Source organism: Ciconia boyciana, chromosome 1 (assembly GCF_034638445.1).
Source record: "Ciconia boyciana chromosome 1, ASM3463844v1, whole genome shotgun sequence".
In the NCBI taxonomy this organism is placed as follows: Eukaryota; Metazoa; Chordata; class Aves; order Ciconiiformes; family Ciconiidae; genus Ciconia; species Ciconia boyciana.
The window spans coordinates 81,760,869-81,773,494 of record NC_132934.1 but is presented as its reverse complement, the minus strand read 5'-3'; the positions used below and the strand labels follow the sequence as shown (position 1 = coordinate 81,773,494).

General features: G+C 39.4%; 1 protein-coding gene across 1 annotated transcript in view; it reads left to right on the top strand.

Annotated features, from left to right (window-relative positions):
* LOC140658458 (potassium voltage-gated channel subfamily KQT member 1-like) overlaps positions 1–12,626 on the top strand; it is a 523,061-nt gene that overhangs the window by 82,362 nt on the left and 428,073 nt on the right. The gene's annotated exons all lie outside the window — the stretch shown is intronic.

Below are 12,626 nucleotides of genomic sequence, written 5' to 3'. Positions count from 1 at the left end.
GTTGAAAATGTTCCAACTAACTTCAGTTGTGATGTAAGACTAAATTTAGCTGTGCAGTAGCAAAAGAAAATTTCTCTGCATGGTAGGGAGACTTTATGATGACGTTGGTTTAGGATGAGCACGTTCTGAATGACAAGTTTGTGCTACAGAGTTAAAAAAAACAAAGGAACAACAGAAGTCCTGTCCACTGTGGACTAATGGCAGTGGTGTTTCTGGTAAAGTTGACTATTAGAACTGGAAAAAAAAGGCACTATCAACACAGCAGTGGGGAAAAAACCAATAATTATGAGTTGCAAAGGAGGGCATACCCCAGAATAAGATGTTTTGTTGCCAAAAATTAGTATTTCAGATAACTGTTAAAACCTTAAAAATGTAGAAAATTAAAGAAGCAAATAAATTCTATTTGAGTCAACATGTTGCCTAATAATAAAACAAAGGCAGCTTTTAAAAGTGAGATTAAATTGACCTAATAAATTGTGTAGGTTTTGGTAAGCTATTTCATGGTACTGATGTGGCCCTGATAATTTTTGCTCTTGGATCCAGAATATACATCGTGATAGTCTTGCTGTGTAAGTCAAGTCTCTGGGCAAGAGAAGGAAGGAAAAAAATCCAAGACCCTGTCATAGGGGTGTCAAGGGAGAATTCAACTGTTGACCATAAAGACAGGAAATTGGTTTTTCTTTTGTTGCGTTTGAGCAACCAGCAGAATCTTCTCACAATACAGGACCTTGTGGGGTTTTCCCTGACATCTGTGTCTGAGGGAATGCATTGGAAAAACCTATATTCAGCTACATCTTCAGTAGCCTTGGTACAGAAGGTGGAGAGTGGAAGTAGAGGAGAAACTGTTCTACCTTTTGAGTTGCACTGCTACAGATTTGATTAAAAATATGAAAGGTGTGTTGGAGAGTAACCATAAAATGCTACTTAGCCAGCCTTGGGAAGAAAAGAGAAGTGAAATAGTAATTAGACTTCAAGAATGGAAACTCAGAGTTAATAGATAAGGTATGGTAGGAGGCAAGACTAAGAAGTGTTATGCTCAAAGTTTTGTTTATAAGCAAGAGGAAGCACACATTATAAAAGTAAAACTAGAATTTAGTGCTAGTATAACTGAAATCTTGAGATCTAATCACTATTAGTCCAGATCTAATTGTTACAAAAAGGAATCAAATGCAGTATGTTTTTTGCATATTTAAAAAGTTGCAATAATAGTAAAAATACAATTAAAACTGTAACACATACTTCTTAATTTTTATCCATTTTCCTGGCATTTATGCTCCTCTGGGTCCTAAGGTTTCATTTGCTGCAGGGAGAGAAGGGGAAGTGGTACAATGAGTTGTTGAAATCTGGTGTCCTTCACAGGGAGGAATATGATGTTTGTGATAGTTTCTTCTTCCTCTCCCAGGATCCACTTGGGGTCACTTATAAATGTTTCCTAACACACTTTTACATATTTCTTCTTTGATGTGCAGCTCCAAGTTTCATCTGAATTTACCGTATATGTTCCCCTTTATGTATGTGAGATAGTATTTCTTTGTTCTCTGTTAACCTTAAAACCAGTTTTGTCCTGCTCCAGGACTGCATTTTTCTTTAACTGACCATTAGTGAATTGTTTATAGCTGTGGGATCTCCACTGCCAAGCCTGTGCGCCATCTCTTATCTCATGCAGTGTATAGGAGTACAGGCATCCTGTGTTTCCACTTCTCAAGGCCTCTGATATTCTACCAGCCTGTATTTCTATAAACTGTGTCATTATTTAGTTGTAAATATCTCATTCTACTAAAATAACTGCTGTTACTACTCTAGATATGAAACTACAGTTGTACAACACAAAGATAAACAAGAGTGAAACAAGTTAGATATAGGCACCTGGTCAATTAGAGAAATTGCTGTCACAGCTAAATCACTTAAAGTCAGGCCAGGAAGAGTTTGGACAGAGCAGGCTTGAGAAGCTTCATTCCTTAGGTCTTGCAAACTCAGTACAAACTTAGGCCCTGTTACTAGCAGTGCTAATACAGGACAACACAGAAGAATTCAGGAGACGTAGGAGCTTCTTAGTGAATTCACATGAATATCCCAAGCTGTCACTTTTCCAAAACGTAGGAAAGATAGGAACAATCTGGGTAAATTGTGAGCTTTTTTTAATGCTCTAAACTTGAGATAAAAAAATCTATGCAGAATGGAAGTTTGGCCCAATTATTAAACATAAAGTGTAAAGACAGTAATGATGCCACGAAATAGTTAATGCTCTTTTTTCTTTTCACTGAAAATTAACACTGCATTTCCTAAGATTGACACTGCAGATTGTGTCACTTGCTATTATTTGGCTAATGATTCAGTGAGGAGCAAATCAAGTCGGAACAGAAGAGAAAGCACTGGGAAAGATACACTGAAGTCAGGTTGCTTTTACTTATCTGGGCTTGTGGAGTGAATAGCTGAGGAGTAAGGGAGTGATCAAAAACAGCCTGAGAGCCAATAATGGGATTGATAGGAGGCTGGTGAGATGCATAGGTCTATAAAAGGGCACACAATGCATGCTTTGAAAAGGAGGGAAGGAGGAATTTCCATTTCTAGGAAAGTCCATTTCCTAGAAGAATGCTGGAGTGGTCTAACTATTTGTTTAAAAAAAAAAAAAAACCACAAACAAAAACAGTAGGAAGGAAATAAGTAACAGTGAACATGAATTGGCCCACACGATCATGTGGGCTATTTTTCTGTGATGTGGCAATATGCGTTGTAGATAGAGAGGCAGAAGACAGTTTACATACTGATTAATTTAGTCACTCTTTCCTGTCTCATCCTTATATGTGCGTAAACACAGGATCTGGATTATGGCCTAGAAAATTAGCTTAGGCTACTGTAAGAGGGATGAAATCTTGTTGGAATGTGATACTTAACAAAATGTTTACCAGTAGTTCACTGTTTAGCTGAGAAATGTGTTTAGAGAGGTTTCTGAGCCTGGTGCTATCAAATAAGCCCATCAGAGGGTCAGATCATGGACTAAAGTGGAATTTTTATGCAATATGCAGTTGGTATCAACTCAGAAGTGGCTGAGAGCACTTTGGAAGACAGCCTGTGGGCCTGCGAGCCTCCCACAGAGGCAGCAATACTCATGCAATTGGCTCCTGTCTCATGTTCCCCCGCTAATCCTGTGCCTCACTAATTCACTGCAGTGATCTGTCTCTGCACTTTTGATATCAAGTACAAAGGCAGCTGCTTGATCTGATCTCTGGTCTATTAACCAGCTGTTTATGGTACATGATACCACATTGTGGAAAAGATAACCCCCTCGCTGCATAGCATTGGGGGATGCGTTGCGCTCAAATGAGCCCTTGTAGGCAGAGCCTTTTCCGGTACAGTGCTGCAGCACCTGCCCTTCTCGAGGTCATATGATCCAAATTATTTTGGGGAAGTGAGGGCAACCTTTGGGGGGAGGGGGCAATCTGGGATTTAAGCTTTCCTTTTTTATGGAGGGCTTTAACTCTGATTAAGACCATTCTTTACTAATTCCATTCTAATTACTGAAGTAACTTAATACTAAAAATTGGAATGCAGATTGTGCATCAGGGAATGGGAAACTAATATATAAATGGAGGTTGCCTAGGGAAATAGTCTATGAAACTTACCTTTAAAAGCACAGATAAGTATATGCTACACAATTCGGATTTTTCTCACCACTGCTACTTTAGAATCTCATCTTTTTGTTAAATGTTTCAGTGAGGTAGCCACAGTCTCACTCCAGTGCAGCCCAGAATACAGAATATGTGGTCTAACATGCCAAACACCAAACTTAAAACAACAGTAATTTAATTTCAAAATGCAAGGTATATCTCCATGCAATCCAGTGGATGAGGAAAGGCAGGGGGGAACCCAACCAGCACTTAGGCCAGTGGTGACATACAGAACAATTGTAGTTCTGTAGACTGTGAGGTTTTCCGTTGCAGTTCAGTAGTGACTGTATGGAAGTGAAGGCCTTTTTAAGCCTCCTCAGAGCCTTCTCACCTTCAGTGAGAAGCATATACTTCATCTTATAAATGGGCATAAGGGCAACTTTTTGCATTTCCTCCCTTTTTGTGTGTGTGTGTGTACTGGTTTTGTAAAAAGCCAAGGATTGTCAGCTTTTGCCTCAAACTCTTTTCCACAAAAGAAGCAGAGGCAGCTAGAGACCATTAAAATGAGAATGGAAGACAATGACAAAGCTCCAGCACGTAGTAGTGGGCTGTTAGACTGCAATGGAAACCCTGTTTTGGTGTTGAGGCTGTATGTAAAAAGCTTGTCTCCCGTTGAGGAGAGAGCACTGCATGAGTCAGTGTTCCTGGATTCTGTTCCTAGCTCTGTTACTGATTTGCTGTGTGACCTTGGGCAGACAATTAACTCACTGTGCTTCAGTTGCATCATCTGTTAAGTGAATATGTCTTGTCTCTGTCACAGAGATATTGTGAGTCTTAATTGTTTATGAAGTGTTTTTAGACTGACACAGCATTATAGAGTGAAGAATGCTATTAGTCAATGCAGGATTAAACATAGGCCTACGCGTTTCTTTATTGTTAGCATAAACAAGGAGGAGTGGTAATCAGGAATGTCAGCTTTTGCAAGAAGAGAAGCTGATTTTTGCAGAAAATGTAGTGAATGCTCTGCAGGGAAAATAAGATGTGATTTAATCCAGAATGTAAAGCTACTTTTTAGCCACAAAAATTTGTTCTTTCTGATGGGAATGACAAAACATTATTGTGGGAGATCAGGGCATCATGTTAAAAAAAATTATGGCTTTTTTAACTGGTTCTACTGTAATGGCGGAGTAGTAAATATACTTTTACTACTCCTTTAAATATACTTTTTGTCTTGAATATGTGAGCAAATGTGGCTTGAAAAGCATGTATTTTACATATTTTTACCTTGTATGTCAGCTGGGAAAGCTGAAAAGATTCCTGAATTAGAAGTAAAAGAAACTCTGGTTCTGTGGGGGTGGTGGGGTGGTGGTGGTGTGTGTTTGCATGTAGCTATATATGCAACACTGACCATTACTTAAAAAATGGAGAAGAAAAGATTTTAAGTGTCCTTTTTTTGTTTGTTTGTTTTGCTCCCTGTTTAGATACCCAGATGTTAGCCATTTTCTAAACAATTTTAGTTTGCTTGATATGTCTCTTTACAGAGCATGCTGTTTGCAGTCTCATAGACCATACTTGGAAAATAATTTTGATACACAGGGATGCGTGGTGTTCTTTCCAGATTTTTCCCAACCACAAATCCATGGTAATCTTTACTTTTACTTCTGTACTTTGGAAGTGCTTCCATGCACCACCCAGAATAAGTGCTGTGATGGAAAATCTGGCCTGTCAACTGGCTAAAGATACATGCACAAGGGACTCTTACACCTTTATGTCAGTTTAATCCTATCAGATGTTAAAAAACCTCTGTATGTCTAAGCATAAATAGGAGAGAAGTCTAAGAAATAAAGATTTGTTTCAACCTCTGTACATGGTAAAAACTGACACATTCCAGTCAATGATCTTTGGTGTTTTGCAAGTAAAGGTTCAAGAACTCTTCAGAGGGCTAGCTAGGCATAGCTAGGCAATCCCCACATTTAAAGTGATCTTGTTTGCTATTATGTTGTGAATCGTCACACTTGAATAATTTTGAATTTATACCTGCTGGATCTATTGCTGGCTGAGACTTTTTTTCTTTCTGCTCTTCTCATGAGTGTTATGTCCGAGAACCTGAAACCAATGCAATTTGCTGTCCTGTTTGAAATGGAGTGATGGGTCATTAGGGTGATGCCAGTATTGCACTGAGCCATGATCTGGTCTAGTGACTCTTTAACATTTTCCTGTTTTATTTCTACTTACTCCAGCAGAAAATAGTATATGCCATGAGAGTGGCTGTGTCTTAGGGATGTATGTAATTGAGGCATTCCAAAAAGAGATTACTTTTTTTAATTGTTGAGCTGTGAATTCTGATTTGCATAAGATCTGACAGATTGGAGGTGAAAAGAATTAGTTGCTCTGAAGACTGTCCACAGTCTGTTAATCATGAAAACCTAGGAAAATAGGTGCCGCACCATGTGTCTACCAGTTAGAGGTAGTCAGAACTCTAAGAGTATTTTTCATTACTATAGCAAAAAAGAAAAGCAGCTGCTTGTCATTTACTTAACCTTGCTTGGGCTGAATTTAATCAGTGGAAAACATCTGGAACTGATTCCCCTTCAATTTGGAGTGTCCATTAATCTGCTGTGTACATACAACTGGTGCACCTTTAGCATTAGAATACTTGGCTAAACAATCTTTTGCAATATTGTTATCTTTTGGAAAGAAAAGAGGAAGCAACAGTAATTTCCTAATGAGCAAACATTTGCAATGTTCTGTATAGGTTGCGTTGTTCATTGATTTTTGTGCAGCTGTTGTATGAAATCTATTGATCAGAGTTAATAAATTCCTAAGTGAGTAAGACCGCTTATTTGTATTGATTAAAAGTGGGCCAAATTCTGAAATCTTTAGCATTGCTTGACTACAACTGATGAAACAATTTGACCTTGTTACTTTTTTTTGATAGAATGCGTTGTTGAATTATGAGCAAACTTTGAGGATGTAAAAAGCTTCTGCCTATAATCTGTGAGTGGTTTTGCTTAAAATTCTTAGTCTTCCTTGCAGAACTAGGGCGTTGTAATTCTATAGTGAGCTATTGATAACTGCTTTTCAGCTGACTTTTCTGTTAAATAAGACTAAAGGAATCACTGAATTGGATACTAATATTGAATAAAATGCTAACCATTGTTAAAAAGCCACTCAATGGGAGATATATGGAAAAATAACTGATGCATTTAAGCAATGTTTTGTGTGGACAATACATTCCTCCTTTACAAGGGAAGTTGGCAAAACTGGAATATATACTCTTTTTCAACATAAATCCTGTTCACTTGCAGGAGAACACTTATATTTAAATGAACCTCTTTGGAAACCATAAGTGAGTAAATGTATCTCTAGGAAAAGCTCTTCCTTCTTAGTGTTCTCCTGCAGAGAAATTTGCAGTGAATATCCCAGCTGACTTGGCAATAATTTCTCTGGGAATTCCTCTGCGGTAAGGCCCACAGAGGTGGGGGGATGGGTGATGAATTACTTTGGACATCCCTTCCTCTCTGCTTTGTGCCTTCTATTAGGGATTTCTCTTGCTTTTCCTTCCATGCTAATGTGGGTAAGACTCCTATATGGCACCCTCCCGTGTTGTATTATGAAAAAATACAGATGTGGTTGGTCTTACCCCATGCAGCAGAAAAATACCCAGCTTGGCAATATAAAGCAACACTGATGGCCTTTTAAATTATTTATTATTTTAATAACGTATTATTTCTGTATTAAGCATCTTCCAGCAGTGGCAATCCACCATCAAGGAAAAAACCTCCTGGGTTTCTTCTCTTTCATTCTTGCTATGGTCTGTAGCATGTGGTCTCACCAACAAGAGAATTGTGTGTAGTTGGCATGGACTTAGAAACTCCTCTGTAAAAGGAGAAGAATATTTTTTTTCATCTTTGAATAAGGTGAATGATGGGGAGAGCATCTGTAATACAATTCTGATAACTAATTCCAGGAATTCTGGCTTGCATACAACCTGGTTGTGAATCTGCCTCATGGGTACATAAACTGTGACTGTGTTCTGACCCTTTGGATCCATTTGTGTTCCTTTAAGTATTATATTATGCTGAGTTCTCAGAACTTGATTCCAGTTTTCAAAAAAATCTTAAGCAGTATAATGCCAGTATTTGTTGCTAGTGGCTTTTTCATATTGTTTTTAATGGGGTGAATCGGACCATGGCAATGGAATACTCTAGACCTGGTTGTACTAACTCAATTAAGATCCATTTCAGGTCAAGTTGACCTGAATCTATCCTAGATTAGTTTGTGCTGAGTGAGCCATCATGAAGCAAATGTGTGCCAGCAGCCCTAGATAGAAGTCTACAAGTTTCTCTTGCTGTTTATTTGAAGGGCTCATATTGGCTGCTCTTTCTGTAACCTTGTAAAAGAGAGAGAGAGGGTGCACTAAATGTTGGTGTACACAGGGGCCCAGCAGCTTAAGGTTTACAGGGGTGAACTTAGCCTGATGAGCAGAAAGTATGTGCAAAACTACACACAAACTTGCCTTAGCATAATAAAATATCAGTGTTAAATAGGATTTTTCCTTTTCTTGCTGGAGAAACGATATCTCTGAAAGTTCTGCGGTTGCACTGTTTCTAATAAGGTAAAATCACATTCATAAAACAGTAGACCTATTTATATGTCATATGAATGACATCAATTTTAGCTGATAGAGATCTACTTGGGTAAGATAGTGATGGTTTTTATGGGGAATTACTTTGCCTGGTAAAGATCCTCAATTTACATTTACAGACTGCTTAAGTCTCCTTAAAGGGGTAAAGATGTTCTTTGCTGGATAAATAAATGCATTAGTATATGCCAAACTCAGACATGGACTGGCTGGAGTGGAAACAGTCTGAGGGGAAACTACTTCTTGAACCTCTCTTACAAATGGAGTGCAAAGCAGTTTAGGTTGGGGTCCATAAAGTCTGCATCAGTAGCAATTTCTAAAAACAGGTTAACTAGAACAAGTTTGCTGTTTACTATTTTAAGGCATTTAATTCAGAATAAGGCTTATTAAGGAGACTTCTGATGCTCTCCTCTTCTACCTCCTTCATCTCTGTATCTCCCCTCCCCAGTATTGAATGGACCTGAGTGTGTTCCAACTTCATAGGATGCAATCACACATTGACAGTGTTCTATCTCCCTCCCTTTGTTTAGATGCTGCTGCAACTGGGTCATGCAATTCTTCTCTACATGAGATAGAATTGTCCGAGAGATTTTTTTCCAATGTTTATCTTGCTAGCTTCTCTGCCAACCATCTGAAGAAACTATGCTGCAAGGAGATAAGACTTCTTAGCTTTACACATCCTCCCTTGTGTAGTGCAGATGTGTCCCATCTCAAATGCTGAAATGTGACTTTTTTCCATGAGACTATCTCCAAAGGAATCAAGGTCTTAGTCATGAAAAAAATGAAGGAATTGTTGTAGAAAGGCTCTCTTCAATTTCAGTGATCTCATCTAAGCAGCTGCTTTTGCAACCAAACAACTACTTCAGGGTAAATAATGCTGCTGAATTGTCTCCATGCTGCCAGCTTTCATTTAACCAGTTGAACTGCAAGTAACTGAGTATGTTGTGCTGGCTGCCAATCTATAAGGACCTTGGAGTGGAACAGGAGAGCGCTAAGGTTTCAGTTGTGAATCTCTTATAATATCATATGAGTGATGGTTAGATCTGGGCATAAGAGAAGCAGGTTCTTGTCAAGGAGGTGCTTCTGTGCCATGCTAGCAAACATCATCATTATAATAACCTTTGCAAAGCCAGAAATGGTCAGTACTTTGAACCAAGCAGCAAGGTCTTCCCTTCACTTGTGACTTCAACCTAATTTAAATCTGTTCCCAGATGGAAAAAGGACCATATCCAGATTTGGATAAGACAACACTAAAGCATTTATAGCTTGAAAGCCAATTCATAAGGCATGGGTTTGGGGGGTGTTCCCCAATAGAAAAACATAGACAATGCTCAGAATGAGGAAGTAACTGCACAAGAGCATCAATGAAAAGGAAGGGGAGGGGTGGGGAGGGAGATGAGGAACAAGTGTTAATTTCTCCTTAGTGGTCTGAAAGCAAATCTCAAAAAGCCTTGTGTACAACAGTCAGTAGCCTTTATGATGCCAAGAGTCCAAATGGCAGTGAGAATCTTGGGTCTTAATGCTTTAGAATTGTAATAAAAGTCTTCACGTTATCCTCTTAAAAGAAGTAATGTGCCTCTTGGGCTATGCCTTTGTTATTTCCAGAGTCTGTAATACCTTCCTCTAAAGATTTATTGAAATAAAATTCATTTTACTTATATCCTGCCTTTCTAGGATTTTGACATGGTGCTTCACTAGTGTTGCATTTTTCCCCTATAGCAATATTAACAGTATTTGAGGCCACTGCATTAATTTTTCCATTCACTGGGCAAGTACACATTCAGATCTGTACTAAAATCAGTGTAAACAAATATTGATGTATTCTCAACTCCACATGAATGAATTTACTGAACAAGAAAACCCATCAAGAATTCTCGGATACCAACTCAGACTTGGGAAGTCCCACAGCTGAAGACCACAGGAAGTTCTCTGTGAAGCTAGCACTGTATTTGTCCTGTCCTTCTGCATCTGCTCTTCACCTCTCTTGGAGACAAGGCAGTGCATAATACAGTTCTTTGTCCTGATCTATTGTTATCTGATATTAGGAGAATCCAGCTGTTTTGTCTGCTTCAGCAGTTACTCAAAAGTGCAAACCATTCCAGGATGGTATGTGTATGTTTGCATTTGAATGACCATGGAATCCTGCTACCCCTCTGTCTCGTCCCACTTCGTAGGTTGCGAGATGGGTGAATCTTTTCGATTCCCTGACGGTTTGTGTACCGACAAAAGCCGATCTCTGCTCAACAGAGCCGCGTGGTTGGTAGAGTCACGACAATGACTCAGAGGAACAGTCTATCCCACTTCTGACACCAAATGAATGTCTCGTCCCACTCTGTGGGTTGCAAGATGGGTGAATCTTTTCGATTCCCCGACGGTTTGTGTACCGACAAAAGCTGATCTCTGCTCGGCAGAGCTGCGTGGTCGGTAGAGTCACGACAATGACTCAGGGGAACAGTCTGGCCAGCAACTTTATTAACTAGCGAATTTGACAAACGGACAAACTTAACGAACTGGCGAGCCCAATGAACGAACAGAGGCGATTTGGCAATGGAGCTATTTTCCGGGCAACCTGTCACAATTTGGCATATATTGGAAGAGTGGAGGAAGAGAGAAGCGAGAAAAGGAAAGGAGAAGAGAGGAGGAAAGAGAAAGAAAAAGTATCACCACCCTTGGACCCCACGATGATGATGACAGACAAGGCAATCATCCAGTGGTGGGCGCGCGCGCGGTTCCCTGGAGGGCGTGTCTTTTATAGGCTAATCCCCGCCTCCAGGTACGCCCCTTCAGGACTTAGATGGTTCTTGTTCTGGAAAGTTCTCAATCTTCTGCGCAGGAGCTGGGGGAGGGGGGTGGTCGTGAGGGGTCTTTCGGGCAGTTGCAAGCCCCTTCCTCAGATCAACCCTGTGTGACCTCTGGCCATACATGGTAAGGTCCAGCGGAACCCGGAACCGCGTGGCCTCCGACGCACTCTCCACGTCCCGCTCCCGCTCTCCCTCACCCCGTGCTCGCTGACCTGCCATCGCCATGCAAATAGCGCCTCAAGTCGCCACAATGTTTGAGACATTAACTCTTTCAGTCTCTCACACCCTCCACTTAAACTTACCAAAAATATATATAGTGAATGATCCATTTTGTCCACATTAATGGATGAAGCAAAATGTTTATCATTTCAAACTGTTGCTGAATGAACACTTGAGAATTCTTAAATATTCTTAATGTAGCCTGTATATCTGGTGTTTGCCCAAGGCAAAGGTAGAGGCAGGATTATCTGTTCTGTTCTAACCTAGTCTTTGAATGCAATTAGAAATGGTTTTGGAGCAAAGTGCCTTTACTTGTCTTCAAAACCTAGCCTCCCTATGGCAAAGAGCTAGTAGCCATGTTCAGAAAACAGACTCAAGTCAGGTGTGCTCTGGGATCTATCTACTGGACACAGGCATAGTAATACAGTGCTTTCCTCAAAGGTCCTTCTTAGCACTTAGGCAACAGCAAAGGCTTGTGAAATCTACTGTGAGGAAAATCAAGCTGGATTTTCCTCACAGGGAAATTCAGGGAGAACTCTTTGAGGTAGTGATGAAACTGTCAAGTATTTGACATTCTTTCAAAAGGAAACGGTATTCCTTAGCTGTCTAAAATGTCTTATGAAACAGTGTTTCTGATGAAAATGTTTGCAAGGGCTGATTTTTTTTTTTTTTCACAAGAGAAGTTCAGTCTTGAGCAATCTTTCTTATTTCAGCTAAAAATGTATTTGCCAATTTACTTAAAAAAAACAAATTAACAATTTTCTGTGAGTTTTTAGTAGTTGAAAAAATTTACCCAAGGGCTTTAAAAGTTATGCTACAGACACTTTTATTCCAGTTATCATATGATCCTAGCATGTATTATAAGACAGAGGATGGAAGTTGGGAATCGCTGTTTGGATTATTCACCTGAGTTAAGACACTGAGTAGTATCTAAGTCTTTCATGCCACAGAAAACTGAAGGGAGCCTGCAAGGGTAGCCTGTGGTTTGCCGATCAACAAATAGCAGAACTTCTTTAGTTGGTCAGTGGCAGAAAGAAGATTGTCTTCATCACATTTGCAGTTTCTGTCCTCTTGACAAAGTTTCTGAAACCATTAGTGATGTTTAGAAAATAAATTGCACTTGCTTTTTTTTTTTTGTTAAAAGAAAAATATTCGGTTGGAAAGACAGTAGCATGGAAGTTGGTTTTTTTGTTTTTGTTTTTTTTTGTTTGTTTTTTTTTTCCCCTGCTGCCTCTCTTGGGGTTCAACATCTGTAGCTGAGTATATATATAAAAATAAAAATGTTGACACTGATAAATCATGAGATTAATGGCAGTAAGACTGATAATTGAGCCATGTCACTTTCACACATGG